The following is a 15,161-nucleotide window of genomic DNA, read 5'->3' as shown; positions in this document are numbered from 1 at the left end:
CTAACACTAACACCCCCCTAAGTTAAATATAATTTTTATCTAACGAAATAAATTAACTCTTATTAAATAAATTATTCCTATTTAAAGCTAAATACTTACCTGTAAAATAAACCCTAATATAGCTACAATATAAATTATAATTATATTGTAGCTATTTTAGGATTAAAATTTATTTTACAGGTAACTTTGTATTTATTTTAACCAGGTACAATAGCTATTAAATAGTTAATAACTATTTAATAGCTACCTAGTTAATAAAATAATTACAAAATTACCTGTAAAATAAATCCTAACCTAAGTTACAATTAAACCTAACACTACACTATCAATAAATTAATTAAATAAAATACCTACAATTATCTACAATTAAACCTAACACTACACTATCAATAAATTAATTACATACAAATACCTACAAATAAATACAATTAAATAAACTAACTAAAGTACAAAAAATAAAAAAAGAACTAAGTTACAAAAAATAAAAAAATAATTTACAAACATTATAAAAATATTACAACAATTTTAAGCTAATTACACCTACTCTAAGCCCCCTAATAAAATAACAAAGCCCCCCAAAATAAAAAAAATGCCCTACCCTATTCTAAAATACAAATAGAAAAACTCTTTTACCTTACCAGCCCTTAAAATGGCCTTTTGCGGGGCATGCCCCAAAGAATTCTGCTCTTTTGCCTGTAAAAAAAAACATACAATACCCTCCCCCCAACATTACAACCCACCACCCACATACCCCTAATCTAACCCAAACCCCCCTTAAATAAACCTAACACTAAGCCCCTGAAGATCTCCCTACCTTATCTTCACCACGCCGGGTATCACCGATCCGTCAAGAAGAGGCTCCGAAGTCTTCATCCAAGCCCAAGCAGGGGCTGAAGAGGTCCATCATCAGGCTGAAGTCTTGATCCAAGCGGGGGCTGAAGAGATCCATCATCCGGCTGAAGTCTTGATCCAAGCGGGGGCTGAAGAGATCCATCATCCGGCTGAAGTCTTCTATCAAGCGGCATCTTCAATCTTCTTTCTTCCGAATCCATCTTCATCCCGCCGACGCGGAACATCCATCCTAGCCGACGACTTCCCGACAATTGACGGTTCCTTTAAGGGACGTCATCCAAGATGGCGTCCCTCGAATTCTGATTGGCTGATAGGATTCTATCAGCCAATCGGAATTAAGGTAGGAAAATTCTGATTGGCTGATGGAATCAGCCAATCAGATTCAAGTTCAATCCGATTGGCTGATCCATTCAGCCATTCAGCCAATCAGATTGAGCTTGCATTCTATTGGCTGTTCCGATCAGTGGGATGAAGATGGATCCGGAAGAAAGAAGATTGAAGATGCCGCTTGATAGAAGACTTCAGCCGGATGATGGATCTCTTCAGCCCCCGCTTGGATCAAGACTTCAGCCGGATGATGGATCTCTTCAGCCCCCGCTTGGATCAAGACTTCAGCCGCATGATGGACCTCTTCAGCCCGATGATGGACCTCTTCAGCCCCCGCTTGGGCTTGGATGAAGACTTCAGAGCCTCTTCTGGACAGATCGGTGATACCTGGTGTGGTGAAGATAAGGTAGGGAGATCTTCAGGGGCTTAGTGTTAGGTTTATTTAAGGGGGGTTTGGGTTAGATTAGGGGTATGTGGGTGGTGGGTTGTAATGTTGGGGGGGTATTGTATGTTTTTTTTACAGGCAAAAGAGCAGAATTCTTTGGGGCATGCCCCGCAAAAGGCCCTTTTAAGGGCTGGTAAGGTAAAAGAGCTTTTCTATTTGTATTTTAGAATAGGGTAGGGCATTTTTTTATTTTGGGGGGCTTTGTTATTTTATTAGGGGGCTTAGAGTAGGTGTAATTAGCTTAAAATTGTTGTAATATTTTTATAATGTTTGTAAATTATTTTTTTATTTTTTGTAACTTAGTTCTTTTTTTATTTTTTGTACTTTAGCTAGTTTATTTAATTGTATTTATTTGTAGGTATTTGTATGTAATTAATTTATTGATAGTGTAGTGTTAGGTTAAATTGTAGATAATTGTAGGTATTTTATTTAATTAATTTATTGATAGTGTAGTGTTAGGTTTAATTGTAACTTAGGTTAGGATTTATTTTACAGGTAATTTTGTAATTATTTTAACTAGGTAGCTATTAAATAGTTATTAACTATTTAATAGCTATTGTACCTGGTTAAAATAAATACAAAGTTGCCTGTAAAATAAATATTAATCCTAAAATAGCTACAATATAATTATAATTTATATTGTAGCTATATTAGGGTTTATTTTACAGGTAAGTATTTAGCTTTAAATATAAATAATTTATTTAATAAGAAATAATTTATTTTGTTAGATAAAAATTCTATTTAACTTAGGGGGGTGTTAGTGATAGGGTTAGACTTAGCTTTAGGGGTTAATAAATTTATTAGAGTAGCGGTGAGGTCCGGTCGGCAGATTAGGGGTTAATACTTGAAGTTAGGTGTCGGTGATGTTAGGGAGGGCAGATTAGGGGTTAATACTATTTATTATAGGGTTATTGAGGCAGGAGTGAGGCGGATTAGGAGTTAATAACTTTATTATAGTAGCGGTTAAGTCCGGTTGGCAGATTAGGGGTTAATAATTGTAGGTAGGTGGCGGCGACGTTGGGGCGGCAGATTAGGGGTTAATAAATATAATATAGGGGTCGGCGGTGTTAGGGGCAGCAGATTAGGGGTACATAGGGATAACGTAGGTTGTGGCGGTGTACGGAGCGGCAGATTAGGGGTTAATAATAATATGCAGGGGTCAGCGATAGCGGGGGTGGCAGATTAGGGGTTAATAAGTGTAAGATTAGGGGTGTTTAGACTCTGGGTACATGTTAGGGTGTTAGGTGCAGACTTAGGAAGTGTTTCCCCATAGGAAACAATGGGGCTGCGTTAGGAGCTGAACGCTGCTTTTTTGCAGGTGTTAGATTTTTTTCCAGCTCAAACGGCCCCATTGTTTCCTATGGGGGAATCGTGCACGAGCACGTTTTTGAAGCTGGCTGCGTCCGTAAGCACCGTTGGTATTTAGAGTTGCAGTGGCGGTAAATATGCCTGTACGCTCCCTTTTTGGAGCCTGACGCAGCCCTTCTGTGAACTCTAAATACCAGCGGTATTTAAAAGGTGCGGGGGGAAAAAAGCATGTGTAGCTAACGCAACCCTTTGGCCGCAGAACTCTAAATCTAGCCGTAGGTTTTTTTAAAAGTTAAAAAGAGATATGGCATATGTCAAAGTGTTTGACTTGAAGGTCTCCAATGTATGTAGATATGTCTAAATATGTTTATGTGTGTATATACATATTATACAGTAAATATATATATATATATATATATATATATTATATATATATATATATATATATATATATATATATATGTATATGTGTATATAAGTGTATTCATCTGCGTTTATGTGTGTAAATATGTATGTGCCCACATGCATACATATATACACATATATACACCGTTTTTATTAATTTTTAATGAGTTTTGAATAAAAATACGTTATATTCCATTTGGCTAGATTATGAGTTTTGCGGTACAGCTATACCGCTAAAAAATTGGCCATTGCGATTGGAAAGCATTTTAGCCTGTAATACAACGTCCATTTGCACTCAAAAAGACATTTGAGTGTGGGATTTTCATTGTGCCGGTATTACAGGTTGTGCAGTCCGGGTTAAAATGCTTGCGTTATAGCCTATATCGACACGATCCATACCGCCATCTGAGAGCAGTAGTTATGGATTTTGTGAAATGTTACAAAATGTTACAAAGTACACTGACACCCATAAACTACCTATTAACCCCTAAACCGCCACCCTCCCGCATCACAAACACTATATTACACCTATTAACCCCTAATCTACCATCCACCCACATTGCGACTATTAAATAAACCTATTAACCCCTAATCCACCGCCCCCGACATTGCCAACACTATATAAACCAATTAACCCCTAAACCTCCGCTACCCGACATTGCAGACCCTAATAAAAGTTATGAACCCCTAATACGACGCTCCCCGACATCGCCGACACCTAAATAAACCTATTAACCCCTAAACCATCAGCCCCCACATCGCAAACACTATAATAAAATATTAACCCCTAAACCTGCAGCCCCCCACATCGTAACTGCTAAACTAAACCTATTAACCCCTAAACCGCCCCCACAATGCAAAACACTACATTAAACTATTAACCCCTAAACCTAACACCCCCCTAACTTCAAATTAAAATTACAATATAACTATCTTTAAATAAATAAAATCTTACCTGTGAAATAAAATAAAAAAACTAAGTTTAAACTATAAATTAACCAAACATAACTATTCTAATTAAATTAAAAAAATACCAATTAAAAAATCAAAATTACGAAAAAATTAAAAAAAATCTAAAATTACAAAAAAGAATAAACAAAATTATGAAAAATAAAAACAATTACACCTAATCTAATAGCCCTATAAAAATAAAAAGCCCCCCCCCAAATAAAAACACCCCCTAACCTACAATAAACTACTAATAGCCCTTTAAAGGGTCTTTTGTAGGGCATTGCCCTAAGTTAAACAGCTCTTTTACCTTACCAAATTACTAAATCCCCCTCCCAAAAAGTAAATCCCCCCAACCCAACCAACCCCCCAAAATAAAAATTCCTAAGCTACTCATTGCCCCTAAAGGGGCATTTGTATGGGCATTGCTCTTAAAAGGGCTTTCAGCTCTTTTACACTGCCCTTAAAAGGGCATTCAGCTCTTTAACAAATGCCCAAATCCCTAATCTAAAAAAAAAAAACACCCCAAAAAATTAAAAAAAAAACTAACACTAACCCCAGAAAATCTACTCACGATTCCTGAAGTCCAGACATCCATCTTCATCCAGGCGGCGACACCTTCATCCATCTCGGGGACATCTTCTATCTTCATCCAATAGGATTTGAACAACCAATAGAATTTCAGTAGCTCTCATCCTATTGGTTGTTTTGAAATTTAGATTTAGATTGTCATCAGTATGGTTCTGCCCTTAGCCCATGACTCAACGGCAACAGTAGTATAGACCTTATATATTTTATATACATTTATGACCAACTTAACAAGTTAATTTGGAAATTGTTGTATCTTTTGAGCCACTGGGGAGATGGAAACTTAGCTTACTTTGTATTGTTTATACACTTAACCCATACAAGTACCACACTGTCATAATTCAAACGGGAAGAATTAAATCTCTTAAATCCATTAGGCATTCACATTGTGATTCCTCCCGTTTGAATGAGGACAATGTGGTACTGGTGTGGGTTAAGTGTATAAACAATGTAAGTAAACTATATCATCATTTTCATGGTGGCACATGCGTAGAGGTATTTTGTTCAATTCAGGCCACAATACTTTCATTAACAAAGATACAGGTTCCAATCTGCTTGGTGGCAGGTATTGGATTCATTGCAAAAGATGCAGTGAAAGAAAAGTTATCTGACATATCACATTGCTATGGTGACATGTTTTTTTTTTTTTAAATAAAAAGAGAGAAGCGCTCAACCTGGGAACGAACAATAGCCTTATAGCTTGTTCTATGGCTAGTTACCACCCTAGAAGCAGCCTCTTTTTGCTCAATATGTGCTTTTCACAGAGAAGAACTTTCCTGTAGCATATCAGTCTGATCCTGACTTCACAGTACAGTCCAGCCCCGAAATACCAGGGAATCCCTCTCTGAACAAGAGAAACAGCAAAACCCCAGACATATGTTTCGGCCTATTGTGGGCCTCGTCAGTGAGGTGCAACCATATCCCTCTAGGCACACTGAGCAACGGGTCCACATCTGGCTTTCCGCATCACACTTAGGGAGACTTCCCTAAGTGTCATAATTTGCATAAATAAAAAGAGAGAAGCGCTCAACCTGGGAACGAACAATAGCATAATAGCTTGTTCTATGGCTAGTTACCACCCTAGAAGCAGCCTCTTTTTGCTCAATATGTGCTTTTCACAGAGAAGAACTTTCCTGAAGCATATCAGTCTGATCCTGACTTCACAGTACAGTCCAGCCCCGAAATACCAGACAATCCCTCACTGAACAAGAGAGACAGCAAAACCCCAGACATATGTTTCGGCCTATTGTGGGCCTCGTCAGTGAGGTGCAACCATATCCCTCTAGGCACACTGAGCAACGGGTCCACGTCTGGATTCCCGCATCACACTTAGGGAGACTTCCCTAAGTGTCATAATTTGCATAAATAAAAAGAGAGAAGCGCTCAACCTGGGAACGAACAATAGCATAATAGCTTGTTCTATGGGATTGCCTGGTATTTCGGGGCTGGACTGTACTGTGAAGTCAGGATCAGACTGATATGCTTCAGGAAAGTTCTTCTCTGTGAAAGGCACATGTTGAGCAAAAAGAGGCTGCTTCTTGGGTGGTAACTAGCCATAGAACAAGCTATTATGCTATTGTTCGTTCTCAGGTTGAGCGCTTCTCTCTTTTTATTTATGCAAATTATGACATTTAGGGAAGTCTCCCTAAGTGTGATGCGGAAAGCCAGACGTGGACCCGTTGCTCAGTGTTCCTAGAGGGATATGGCTGCACCTCATTGACGTCTGGGGTTTGGCTGTTTCTCTCGTTCAGAGAGGGATTGCCTGGTATTTCGGGGCTGCCCCGGGCTGGACTGTACTGTGAAGTCAGGATCAGACTGATATGCTTCAGGAAAGTTCTTCTCTGTGAAAGGCACATGTTGAGCAAAAAGAGGCTGCTTCTTGGGTGGTAACTAGCCATAGAACAAGCTATTATGCTATTGTTCATTCTCAGGTTGAGCGCTTCTCTCTTTTTATTTATGTTTTTTTATTTTTTTTATTTGAGTTTTACATAAAAGAGTCACAAACATACAAATACAATAATCTGATAAATTTAAGATCGGCTAATTGATATTCTCTCCCACCGATAGAGATGTCCATAGAAAGCCACTCACTTTCTCAAGTAGAATACATAATTGGCACAGAGGGGTAAAACAAAAGTAAATAACACAGATAAGTAACATAATCTGAACAGTAAGTACCCATAAACATTATAACAAAGGAACAATTAACTACAAGTGTCACATATAAAATAGTAATGTCAAAGAAGGCCAAGAGACTCAACTCTAGAAGCTTACATAGAAATAATGACATTTGTTCTGTATTATTGTCGTGACTCCCATAGAAACATTATATTATAATAAAAGTCTAATTTATTTGTTGAAAAATAAAAATATCTCTCTAAGAACAGGTTTATACTAACTTGTGATAGCCAGGTCTGTAAAGTAAGCGCATAGCAATTAGCTGCTTAGCACTTAAAAGCAGCAACTGAAGTAACATAGTGGAGATTTGATTGCAATTTCTTTATTTTTTGTACTTTAGTTAGTTTATTTAATTGTATTTATTTGTAGGTATTTTATGTAATCAATTTATTGCTAGTGTAGTGTTAGGTTTAATTGTAACTTAGGTTAGGATTTATTTTACAAGTAATTTTGTAATTATTTTAACTAGGTAGCTATTAAATAGTTATTAACTATTTAATAGCTATTGTACCTGGTTAAAATAAATACAAAGTTGCCTGTAAAATAAATATTAATCCTAAAATAACTACAATATAATTATAATTTATATTGTAGCTATATTAGGGTTTATTTTACAGGTAAGTATTTAGCTTTAAATAGGAATAATTTATTTAATAAGAGTTAATTTATTTTGCTAGATTTAAATTATATTTAATTTAGGGGGGTGTTAGTGTTAGGGTTAGATTTAGCTTTAGGGGTTAATAAATTTAATAGAGTAGCGGCGAGGTCCGGTCAGGAGATTAGGGGTTAATACTTGAAGTTATGTGTCGGTGATGTTAGGGAGGGCAGATTAGGGGTTAATACTATTTATTATAGGGTTATTGATGCGGGAGTGAGGCGGATTAGGGGTTAATAACTTTATTATAGTAGCGGTGAGGTCCGGTCGGCAGATTAGGGGTTAATAATTGTAGGTAAGGTAGTGGCGACGTTGGGGGCGGCAGATTAGGGGTTAATAAATATAATATAGGGGTCGGCGGTGTTAGGGGCAGCAGATTAGTGGTACATAGGGATAATGTAGGTTGCGGCAGTGTACGGAGCGGCAGATTAGGGGTTAATAATAATATGCAGGGGTCAGCGATAGCGGGGGCGGCAGATTAGGGGTTAATAAGTGTAAGGTTAGGGGTGTTTAGACTTGGGGTACATGTTAGGGTGTTAGGTGCAGACTTAGGAAGTGAACGCTGCTTTTTTTTTTTTCAGCTCAAACTGCCTCATTGTTTCCTATGGGGGAATCGTGCACAAGCACGTTTTTGAAGCTAGCCGCGTCCGTAAGCACCGCTGGTATTGAGAGTTGCAGTGGTGGTAAATATGCCTCTACGCTCCCTTTTTGGAGCCTAACGCAGCCATTCTGTGAACTCTAAATACCAGCGGTATTGAAAAGGTGCAGGGAAAAAAAAGCATGCGTAGCTAACGCACCCCTTTGGCCACAGAACTCTAAATCCTATTAAAAACAAGGACACTTTAATTCATAAAAATTTACATTTCCCTTGTTTTCTTCAAATACTTATCTTTTAATCTTCACAGCCGCTCCATCGATTCTCCCGGTCGTCGGAAGCCTCTTCATACGTCAGAAATGACGGATCAGTCATTCTCCAATCATGGCTTCCCCCCCGGGGGCATCATGGGGACCCATTTATCAAGCTCTGGGTGAAGCTTGAGGGCCCTTGTTTCTGGTGAGCCAGAAACACCAGTTATGAAGCAGCAGTCTAAAGACCGCTGCTCCATAACCTGTCCTCCTGCTCTGAGCAGGCGGACAGACATCACCGCAATTCAACCCGATCGAGTACGATCGGGTTGATTGACACCCCCCTGATTGGCCGCAAATCTGCAGGGGGCGGCGTTGCACCAGCAGCTCAAAAGTGCTGCTGGTGCAATGCTGAATACGGAGAGCGTATTGCTCTTCGCATTCAGCGAGGTCTGTCGGACCTGATCCGACAAACCTTTGTTAAATAGGCCCCATAGCCTGAGGCAATGCCGGGATTGGAGGAAGCCGGATTCGTCATTTTGGATCCGCGAAGAGGGTTTGCAACAGGTGGAGAAAGCGCTGCAGCGGCTGTCAGGTTTAAAAGGTAAGTATTTGAAGAAAACGAGTGAAATGTAAATGTTTATGAAGTAAAGTGCCCTTGTTTTTAATAGGATTATTAAAGTGAATGTAAATTTTGATGCTAAAGTGATGGTTTTTAAAAATTTGATTAAAAACAGGGGCACTTTAATTCATTAAATGTGCATTTCACTCCTGTTGTGAAAAAAAACCTTACCTTTTACTCTTGACAGCTGCTCCAGCTTCCTCCGGTCGTCGCAAGCCATTTCTGATGTCAGAAATGATGGATGGGTCATCCTCCAATCACGGCTTCCCCCCCGGGGGAATCAGTGTCTGATTCAATTCTGTGATTGGAGGAAGTCGGATTCCTCATTTTAGACCCAGGAAGAGGCTTTGCGACGGGTGGAGGAAGCTGGAGCTGCTGTCAAGAGTAAAAGGTAAGTTTTTTTTCACAACAGGAGTGAAATGTAAATTTTGATGAATTAAAGTGCCCCTGTTTTTAATCTAATTTTTTAAAACGGGCACTTTACCATCAAAATTTACATTCACTTTAAAGTACGGTGTCATATTTTGCCACATTAGTTGCAATTTCACTCTGGGCAATCAGCCAAAGATCTGATCACTAGAATAACAGGCTGGTGTTTCTTTATATAGACAATCGTTATTCAGTTGCACAGCATAGTGAAAGTAAAAAATATTCAGTAATAAAAAACCCTCTGTGCCTCAATAAACTTATTTCCCTGTTTATCGTAAATATTTGATTGAGATGGTGTGGAATTATACTTACTACAGTTTACTTGCTACAGAATGTGGTTTTAACATTTTTAACCTATTTAAATGCCTGTTTGCACGCAGGGTGATAACTCTTGGGATACAGATGTGCTGATATATGCACCACTATAATCTTTACACAAATCCAAACGCATTTTCCTTTCTGTGTTGTGCTCTCTAAACTGGAGTAATCCATACACTGTAGTATGTGTCTGCTCTTTATTCTTCCGGCTGTTTAAACCTAATGCAGCAAAAAAGGTTCCGGATTCTTGCAGTCTACCCTTACCTTACTACTGCCAACTGCACATGTGCAAACCACTGTGAACACCAGAAAGGATTATTTCCGAGACAATGGTAACAGCAGACTAGGTAGCATATTTATCAAGCTCCGTATGTTGCTGAATATGTATTGCTCGCCGTATTCAGCAAGGTCTGGCGGACCAGATCCGCACTGTCGGATCAGGTCTGCCAGACTTTCATAAATAGGGGCCTACAATGTGTGGGAGGAGTCTGGCAGCCACACAATGTGTGGGAGGAGTCTGGCAGCCATTTGCAATCGATATACAGTGCAAAAAAAATAACTTTTTATTCATATATGGAGGTTGATTAGAACATGATCAAAGAGGATTACTGAGTGACATTCTTTAAAAATAGGTGAGTTCAATTACATTGTAGACTGTCCCTTTAAGGCTAACATATAATTTCTTAATGTCGTTAACAGAATTCCAGATATGTTTGGAATAAACAAGACTTTGATGCTGTGAATGAAAATACCACAGACTACCTGATGGGTAATATATATATTTTACAGGACCCCAACTATTTCACTAGTTATTCCTGAAACATTTTCAATGTGACAGAAAATTATGATGCAGTCAAATATTTATTTAATGGTATTTTTAGGTCTCTTTGAGCCAAAAGACTTGAAGTATGAGCTGAACCGCGACCCTTCCATTGACCCATCACTTGTTGAGATGACTGAAAAAGCCATAAGGATCCTGAGCAAGAATCCCAAAGGTTTCTTCCTGTTTATAGAAGATAAGTATAAAATCTAAGTAAAGATTGATTGGTCACATAGAGATAAATGAGATTTAGAGCTAAACAATATATCCATTCTACTGGAAAGGTAAATCAGCTAAAGGCTTTACTCATATGTTCATGGGAAAAATTGGAAATACATTTTTATTGTCTATGAAATGTATACAACATTAAAGGGACATGAAAGTACAAAAAGAACAATTACTGTGTCTAACCCCATTCAAAGTGGGTAAACACATAATTAAAGTCAGCTCCAGAACAGCAATTTACAACTGGGACGTAGTTAAACACATCTGGTAAGCCAATGACAAGATGCATATGTGTGTAGCCACCAATCACCAGCTAGCTCATTACTGCTTCTGAGTCTTCCTATGAATGATTTTCAACAAAGGATGACAAGAGAACAAAGTAAAACTAGTAATTGAATTAGCATGAAAAGTATCTTAAAATATATGCTCTGATTCATGAGAGTTTAACTTTGACTTTCATTTCCAATTAAGAGCAAATTCATATTTAACAAGAATTAATCATAATAAGTTATATACATATATATATATATATATATATATATATATATATATATATATATATATATATATATATATATATATATACTAGGCGATAAGCCTGCCCAGAGCGCAGTCTATTTAAAAAAAAAAAAACTACAAACCCCAAACCTAAAATTACATAAAATAAAAAAATTAAAATGACAGAAAAAAATAAACAAAGCTATCCAAATTTTTTTTAAACCTAAATTAATACCCCTTTAAAAAAAATCTACCTAATAGCCAATAAATATGGGGTACCTTGCATTCAATCTTCAGTGTGCGACAGACGATCACATGAAGAGGAGCCTCCATGACGCCGAGGACCGCTGCTGCCATAGACCGCCGCAAAGGACCGCCGCTGAGGATCCATGCATCAGGAAGCCAGCTCTGCGTCTCAACTCTGCACTGCCTTCACTCACACGGATGAAGATGGATCCGCCTGGAAGAAGACCTTCTCTGCCGGACTTCAAGAACGATGAGTACCTATTTGGGGCTTAGTGTTAGGATTTTTTTTTTTTAAGATTAGGGATTTAGTGGCCTGGAAAAGAGCTGATTGACCTTTTAAGGGCAGTAAAAGAGCTGAATGCCCATACAAATGCCCTTTTAGGGGCAATGGGTAGTTTAGTTTTTTTAGTGTTAGTTTTTTTTATTTCGGGGGGTTTGGTGGGTGTGGGGTTTTTACTTTTAGGGGGATTTAGTAATTTTTAAATGTAAAAGAGTAAAAAAAGAGTAAAAAATTTTTAAATGTAAAAGAGCTGTTTAACATTTATTATTTTACCGTTATTGGTAGTTTAGTTTAGGGGGTGTTTTTATTTTGGGGGGCTTTTTTATTTTTATAGGGATTAGGTTAAAAAAAATATTTTTGATAAAAAAAAATATTTCTGTAATTTTAGAATTTTGTTGTTGAAATTTTAGATTTTTTTTTGTAATTTAATGTTAGGTTTTATTTAAGTGTGACTTAGTATTGGGGTTAATTTAGGGGGTGTTAGGTTAGGGGGCTTAGTAATTAAATTAGTTATTTGCATTGTGGGGTCTTGGTGGTATAGGAGTAAATAGGTTAATTAGGTTTATTGCTATGTGGGGGGTTCGTCGGTTTAGGTGTTAATAGGTTAAATAGGTTTATTGCGATGTGGGGGTTGGTCGGTTTAGGGATTAATAGGTTCATTCGGTTTATTGTGATGTGGGGGGTTGGCGGTTAAGGGGTTAAAATTTTAATTATGTTATTTGCAGATTAGGCATTAATTACTTTATTATTTTGCTATGTGCGGGTTTAGGGTTTTGGTGTTTGTTAATACTTCGTGCTGGAGGTTAGTTTTTTTTGTTATACTTTGTGCAGGTGGTTACGTGTTTTTTATTTATTTCTTGCGGGCGGTTGCGTGTTTTTTTTAAGACTTCGGGTTTGCTTACGCTGCATCCAGGTGGATTCCGAAAATGCGGTGGATTCCAGGTGGATTCTTTTGGCTGTGCGCGCAACCATTCCTTTGAGGATGCGTGTGTTACTGCCGACGGCGACAGACGCATTACAACCGCGATTTTTGTATAGATATATATTAAATAACACTTTTTCTCCGACAGTTTTTATTTTTCTTATTTCTGAATTATTCATAGTACGGAACCCTTTTCCATACTCACTTGGTCTTGTTTCATCTATTTTTCTGCAGACATTATAGCTTAGTTGTATTTTGTATTTAATACATAAAAATGTGATGTAAAGCAGTGCATCATTACAGGGACACTGTAGTCAAAAAATAATTGATCTGAGATTAAAAAAATGCATTAAAAATAAATACATTTTCAATGCCCATCATGTTACAAATACTTACCATTTTTAAGTAAAAGATTGACAAATTTTTCAAGTTTTCAAAACCCACTCATTTGATAGCTGTACTCGTTTTCCAATGTGGGCAGACAACTCCATTTGGAAGATGGCGACAGTTGTACGTGATGCACATGCGTAAGATAGCTCATGATAACTCAACGTAATGGGTAATATCACATTGGGGCCGCAATCTGCGCATGCGCAAATAGACCAATCCAATTGCACATGCGTAGGTTGACGATATTGTATTATAATTATATTCAAAAAGTGGCCATCCGATTGGAAATTGAGCTATACCGTGTACGGCCCATTTTGAGGGCTGGATGAAGAGATGTCATGCGGGTAAAATAAAATAATATTTTATCAAGATGTCAAGCATTGTTTGAAGATATGTTATTTAAAATATGTGTTCTGTTTTGAACCAAAAAAGCAAAAGTTAGTTATCCTTTAAAGGGACATTGTACTGTAAAATGTTCTGCTCTTTAATGTGTCCCTTACCCACAGGGGTATATTCGATTGTTTATAAATAGTTTACTTTTGTCAAAAACACACATATACTGAAATATGAATACTGTTGAATTCTCTTTAGAAAAGCTATGTAAACAAAAGCCAGCCTCAGTGGAAATACGTACTAAACATTAATTATCAATTGGTCTCTCTAAGCAATGGCATTTTTGTATATAAAGAGAGATAAGGATGTCCTTGTGAATATATAGAGAGATAGGTCTGCTATTTCTGCAAGCTCAGTCCATTTAAATGGGTTGTGGTTTCAAAGGAACAAAAATGTTTCATACACAATAATAAACCAAAAGGAGCATTTTCCAACAGACTTTATACTGTACAGTTGGTATAACAATTACTGGAATGATCCTTTCTGCTCTGTTTGCCAAAATGAGCTTCCTCCTTCAAATAATGTTGTCACAGAACTGACTGAGTTACTGGATGATTACTTGTTATGTTATACTTTTTAACTGCCTGGATTTCCATTTATCTTTACTAGCAATATCCTACCACTATATAACAATCACATATATCAGACTGAATGAGAGAAGCGAATGATCTTGCAATGTACTCTTTATAGATTGTTAACTCTTCAGGGATTAGAAAACATTGTATAACGTTTCTACATTCTCCGAACAGTTAATCTTTTTAGCTCCATTGTGTTTACAATATCTACATAACATTACCCAAGACAACTGGATTACTTTGCAAAACTATATAAAACTGGGGAATGGGTAATAAAGGAATTACCCAAGACAGACGGGATTACTTTAGAGACCATCCTCGGGTAATTTGATAATCATCAATATAGTTTAGAAGTCATTTGCACATCATCAGACATGATCAGACTTGTAAAGTCATCAGCTAAGGTAAACGATTCTGTGTGTTGACTTCAGAATCTTTAGCAGATTACCTTACTGATTACTTCACGAGCATGAACAGCCAGAGTCATCTTATTTAAATATTTCAGCCTGTGGGCAAACATCAGAATAGCTTCTTATGATTAGTCTGGAGTCATTGATTACTTCCGAACCACTCCAGGTAGATCATCCTTTTTGATTAGGGTACACACTTTGAAATTGTAATGTAAAATGTTTAATTCATTATAACGTATAGTAAGAAAACTTTTCAGTATGATAATAATTATATGCATGATTTATTCTGACCCAATTTCCTATAATTTCATTCTGAAAATTGTCGCCTTTCCAATTCCTGTTAGAAAATATAAAATTGCGATAGTCCACGCAGCCATACCTTGCACATCCTAGTGACTCATTCAGCTGTCCCTAATCAGCATCAGCCTAAGTTAGATAATGAAAGCCTTGCTTACAACATAGCAAAAGCATTGTTTTCACC

The sequence above is a fragment of the Bombina bombina genome, chromosome 4 (genome assembly GCF_027579735.1).
Source record: "Bombina bombina isolate aBomBom1 chromosome 4, aBomBom1.pri, whole genome shotgun sequence".
Lineage (NCBI taxonomy): Eukaryota > Metazoa > Chordata > Amphibia > Anura > Bombinatoridae > Bombina > Bombina bombina.
The sequence above is the reverse complement of the archived record's forward strand: the minus strand, read 5'-3'. Positions refer to the sequence as shown.